The sequence below is a fragment of the Haliotis rufescens genome, unplaced genomic scaffold (assembly GCF_023055435.1).
Source record: "Haliotis rufescens isolate VD_foot unplaced genomic scaffold, xgHalRufe1.0.p SCAF_34, whole genome shotgun sequence".
NCBI classification, from domain to species: domain Eukaryota; kingdom Metazoa; phylum Mollusca; class Gastropoda; order Lepetellida; family Haliotidae; genus Haliotis; species Haliotis rufescens.
In genome coordinates, this window is record NW_025964046.1 from 4,385,540 (window position 1) to 4,391,703 (window position 6,164).

Consider the following 6,164-nt stretch of genomic DNA (forward strand, 5'->3'; position numbering starts at 1 on the left):
CAGAACGTATACACTTGATAATTGGATTTGACCATAAACTTAAAACGTTATCAAAACGTTACTAGGTTGGAGGTCTACTGTCTGTGAACTCGTCATCGTCATCGAATATCTGATTCTACTTGTTTCATTGTCAGTAAACTTCAAACATGGCTGTATCCTTTCATTTGCAAGGCAGTTTACAATGTGCTGCCCAACACGATGTACCAGCAGTCTGAAGGAGTTTGAATAAAACATGCAATTAAAACATTCAAATAGAACTTGTAATTAAAACCTGAAATTAAAACATGTAATTAAAACATGCAATTAAAACATGCAATTAAAACATGCAATTAAAACATGCAATTAAAACACGCAATTAAAACAATGCAGTTAAAAACGGAGTGAGTGAGAAAGGTAACGCCGCTATCAAACAGGACTAGTTACATGGGTGTGTTTCAGCTGGATGTAGGGTGTGTCAGCTTGATGTAGGGTGTGTCAGCTTGATGTAGGGTGTGTCAGCTTGATGTAGGGCGTGTCGGCTTGATGTAGGGCGTGTCAGCTTGACGTAGGGTGAGTCAGCTTGATGCCGGGTGTGTCAGCTTGATGTAGGGTGTGTCAGCTTGATGTAGGGTGTGTCAGCTTGATGTAGAGTGTGTCAGCTTGATGTAGGGTGTGTCAGCTTGATGTAGGGTGTGTCAGTTTGATGTAGGGTGTGTCAGTTTGATGTAGGGTGTGTCAGCTCGATGTAGGGTGTGTCAGCTTGATGTAGGGTGTGTCAGCTTGATGTAGGGTGTGTCAGCTTGATGTAGGGTGTGTCAGCATGATGTAAGGTGTGTCAGCTTGATGTAGGGCGTGTCAGCATTATGTAGGGCGTGTCAGCTTGATGTAGGGTGTGTCAGCATGATGTAGGGTGTGTCAGCTTGATGCAGGGCGTGTCAGCCTGATGTAGGGTGTGTCAGCTTGATGTAGGGTGTGTCAGCTTGATGTTGGGTGTGTCAGCTTGATGTAGGGTGTGTCAGCTTGATGTAGGGTGTGTCAGCTTGATGTAGGGTGTGTCAGCATGATGATGTAAGGTGTGTCAGCTTGATGTAGGGCGTGTCAGCATTATGTAGGGCGTGTCAGCTTGATGTAGGGTGTGTCAGCATGATGTAGGGTGTGTCAGCTTGATGTTGGGTGTGTCAGCTTGATGTAGGGTGTGTCAGCTTGATGTAGGGTTTGTCAGCTTGATGTAGGGTATGTCAGCTTGATGTAGGGTGTGTCAGTTTGATGTAGGGTGTGTCAGCTCGATGTAGGGTGTGTCAGCTTGATGTAGGGTGTGTCAGCTTGATGTAGGGTGTGTCAGCTTGATGTAGGGTGTGTCAGCATGATGTAAGGTGTGTCAGCTTGATGTAGGGCGTGTCAGCATTATGTAGGGCGTGTCAGCTTGATGTAGGGTGTGTCAGCATGATGTAGGGTGTGTCAGCTTGATGCAGGGCGTGTCAGCCTGATGTAGGGTGTGTCAGCTTGATGTAGGGTGTGTCAGCTTGATGTAGGGTGTGTCAGCTTGATGTAGGGTGTGTCAACTTGATGTAGAGTGTGTCAGCTTGATGTAGGGTGTGTCAACTTGATGTAGGGTGTGTCAGCTTGATGTAGGGTGTGTCAGCTTGATGTAGAGTGTGTCAGCTTGATGTAGGGCGTGTCAGCTTGATGTAGGGTGTGTCAGCTTGATGTAGGGTGTGTCAGCTTGGTGTAGGGCGTGTCAGCTTGATGTAGGGCGTGTCAGCTTGATGTAGGGTGTGTCAGCTTGATGTAGGGTGTGTCAGCTTGATGTAGGGTGTGTCAGCTTGATGTAGGGTGTGTCAGCTTGATGTAGGGCGTGTCAGCTTGATGTAGGGTGTGTGTTATCTCGATGTAGGGCGTGTCAGCTTGATGTAGGGTGTGTCAGCTTGATGTAGGGTGTGTCAGCTTGATGTAGGGCGTGTCAGCTTGATGTAGGGTGTGTCAGCTTGATGTAGAGTGTGTCAGCTTGATGTAGGGTGTGTCAGCTTGTTGTAGAGTGTGTCAGCTTGATGTAGGGTGTGTCAGATTGATGTAGGGTGTGTCAGCTTGATGCAGGGTGTGTCAGCTTGATGTAGGGTGTGTCAGATTGATGTAGGGTGTGTCAGCCTGATGTAGGGGGAATGAGTGAGTCAGTTCTGTTTAACAGTATTCCAGTTCACGGCGTGTTTAACGTGGGAGGAAAGCCCGAAGCGATGCAGGTTTGTTTTTTTCCCATTTGATAAAACCACAAGCACAGGTGTGTACTGACAAACCTAAATACGCCAGAGCCAATATAAGGCGATCAAAAGTTATGCACTTAAAACGGATATGTAGATGGATAGTTAATATAACGCTCTCCCCTCGCAAGAAAATACTTAATAGGGCCATAAAAGTCTTGTTTCTCAGCCACTCAATTCACTTTGACATAAATTCGTATTATATTATTGATACACATAGGAGTACTACGGTCCCCAGTCTTGGTCATACCCTGCGGTGTTGGAGGTTTGTGACTCATATACACATCTTTATGTCTCACTGTGCAAGTAATGTTATCTGAACACGGATGATCTCACTCAATGCTTGATATAGATGCACGGGGTATGCAGCGACGCCCGCATTCCCGCCCCCGGGTGAATGCATGTTGAAGTTATTTTTATTAACGTGGTTTCACACTGTACTTATTGGGGCAATCGAACCCGGACATTCGGCAAAAGGGGCATAATCCATGGGCGGATACAGAGGGGGAGGGGGGGTGGAGGGGGGGGGGGGGGGGGGGTTGTCCCCTTTTTATTTCGAAAAAAATCTTTATTTCTGTATAAATTACCACCAAAGACTATCAATAGATCTTAATTGTGCACCCCCCACCCCCCCCACCCCCCCCCCCCCCCCCGTCCCTTTTAAAAAAATCTGTATCCGCCCATGTAATCACATATCAGGCAGGTCACAAGACGATACCAAGCGAGTCTCTTTTGATTCAGCTCTTAATATGAAAACGAGTTTTGTTTTTGATGTGTTTGTTCGTTTGTTGTTAAATGCCGCACTCAGCAATATTCCAGCTACATGACGGCGGTCTGTAAATAATCGAGTCTGGACCAGTCAATCCGGTGATAGACATCATTAGAAACGATCTACGCAATTCGGATACGATGACATCAACTCAGCGAGCCTGACCACCTCATCCCGTTCGTCTCCTCCTACGAGAAGCATGGGTTTGCTGAAGACCAATTCTACGACGGCACAAGTGTTTACGGATTTTGCTATGTGTGTGTGTGTGTTGGGGGGGGGGGGGGGGGGGGGGGGATGTGTGTGTGTGTGTGGGTGTGGGGGGGGGGGGGGGGGTCCGAGGCACAGATAAACTATAGTGAGTGAGTTGATTATTTTAAGTCACATCGGCAATATTTCAGCCATAACGTGACGAGGAAAATGCAATGCAACAAATTAGTCTGATCAATAGTCTGAGCTAGTGTGCAGTGAGGTGATCTTGATATCAACAAACAGTATGTCTGGGACATGGGAAGTTATCGATGCGACCTTAAACATTGACTCCCTCACTCCATGAACAAACAATTAAGCTTGACATGCATTTCATACCATCGACACCACCCCATAACATTCCACTCATCTGACCTCATCCAACAGACATATTTAAGGTTATTTGCTCGTAGAGTATGTAAATAAAAAAGCTGGATTTGCTGTTTATTGGAGATAAATTAATTACAAATCTACGAGTCTATTTTTTGTTTCTGAGAACATTATTGACGGGATGCCATCAATCTCTCTGTCAGGTTAAATCGGTGGACAAGCATTGTTATACAGATAGCATCGTACTAGGATTTGGGTACGTATCATACGACTAACGCTTAACTGTGACCGAGGTCATTATTCCAAGGGCAAATACACCATTAAATTTTGAATTTAATTATCTCTGCATAAACATCGACGTGGGGGACATCAATGTGTAGTGGCTTTGTAATGATGGGTATTAAACATACTCTTCAATAAAAGAAACGCAACAGTCGTAAAATCGTACATATGTGACAGAATATTGCCGACATCCTTACAAAGTAATACCACAAAAGTATTGGTCATATCTGCACGGATTGGGATTGATTTGTGTGGAAAGAATGAGGTACAGTGAACTACGGATATAACGAACGCAAAGGGACCGCTAATTTTAGTTCGTTATAACCATAGTTCGTTATAAGCATATATACAGCATAACTACAGCAAATAGTCGGGACAAAAAAGTGAGTTCGCTTTATCCGTCAGTTCGTTATAAGCGTGTTCGTTATAACCGTAGTTTACTGTACTGTGGAAATTGGGGGAAAAGATGGAACAATCGCAAAAACACAACCATGTGAGAGCCTGGCGCCGAAACGCACCAACATGACATGCACATGCAACATCACTTGTTGGACCATAAAAAGCGTTGTTTTTTTATTTGCCATCAAAATCTTACAGCCAGGGAACGGCGAATACTTGCCGCGACTGACAGCTAAAGCTTGTGCCGAAATGTAATAATTTTATTACATTAAGGGTTGTAAATACAGATATTTTGTTTACATTTAGGGTTATCACTATGAAATAATACTTATCGAACAGTCATGAAACTTCGCAGGTTTAATTGATCTTTACTTTGTCAATATGCGAAAATTACTAGTCAGTTTTCGGTTCCCTCTCTACAACGACCACCTGTTTGCTATGAGCAGGTTTCATATTCGAAGTTATATCGTCTGATTATTTACCCATTTCCATCAAACTTACTGCAGTAAAAAGTCGTAGCTTGCCATACTCTATAAGGTAAAGGGGCGGTCGGGTAGCCTAGTGGTTAAAGCGTTCGCGTCACGCCGAAGACCCGGGTTCGATTCCCGACATGGGTACAATGTGTGAAGCCCATTTCTGGTGTCCCCCGTCGTGATATTGCTGGGATATTGCTAAAAGCGGCGTAAAATCATACTCACTCACTCACTCTATAAGGTGACCTCGTTCCAGTCAATTTCCTAAAACCATAGCGTCGGAACTGTCGAGTCCTGTAATATATTATACCTAAATACCAAATTTGACCGAAATATCGACCAATCTTCTCTGCAGAGGCTGCTTTTTCGTTGCCATGGGAACAAGGTAGTATCGTAAATAAAGTCATATTGTATAGAGTCCTTAGATACACCTATGTTCCAAGATTGAAACACAATCGTCTTAATAGCTTGTTAGTAAAGACCACTAAAGGAAAACCTGTAAATAACAACCAGGTGGTTGCTGTTGAAAGGTTGATGGAATATGAAGGGTGCTATGCACGTTAACAATGGTTCTACTACTTATAGTTTCCAAGAAAATGCGCATAATTGAAGAATTTATTATGAATAATAATAGGAAACCGAGCGAAAACAAACAATTATGTAAAAATAGCAAAAAGTACCGTCCTGTCGAACTTTGTTTATGAGATATTTTACAATAGAAGGCGATATGTTCAATATTAACCCTTTATGTAAACATAACTATTTTTACATTAACGGTTGCGGGCGCTACTCTTAATGTAATTTGTTTTACATTAGGAATTAACACATAATCCTCAATGCAAAAATATTTATATGTATATATTTAAATGTATTAATAATAATCTGAACTTCGAAATATTCATCCAAATCATTTTGAACACAAAAGAATATTCTAAGCGTGTACTCTCCGGCGCCGTTCAATCGACATACTCCAGTGTATATAGTTATCTGTTATCAGGCCTAGCGGGTGTGATTGTATCAACCTCAGCACACCCTCATTACCGTCGTCGTATGCAACCATCCTTCAAGGGAGATTAGCACGCCTGATAACAATATAACCCCAAGAAACGTTCTTTATAAAAATTATGTCCTGTTTTTTTTATAATATTCTTGTATAACGTCTGTTGTTCGTTCAACTCCGGGGATCTCTGGGAAGAATTTTTATAGCAGAATAATCATTCAGTCAGAGCTTCTGGAAATAGATATTTTTCTCGGAGAAGACGGGACCATGTGTAGGGGGTATTATATTTGTGAGTTGTTTAAAGCCCTTTCAGAAATTTTAAGCAGATTAGTCAACCGTTCGGTGTGTGGGACATATTGTCTGTGTGTCGAATCTACATAATATACATGGATGAGGTGAGGTGAGGTGAGGTGAGGTGAGGTGAGGTGAGA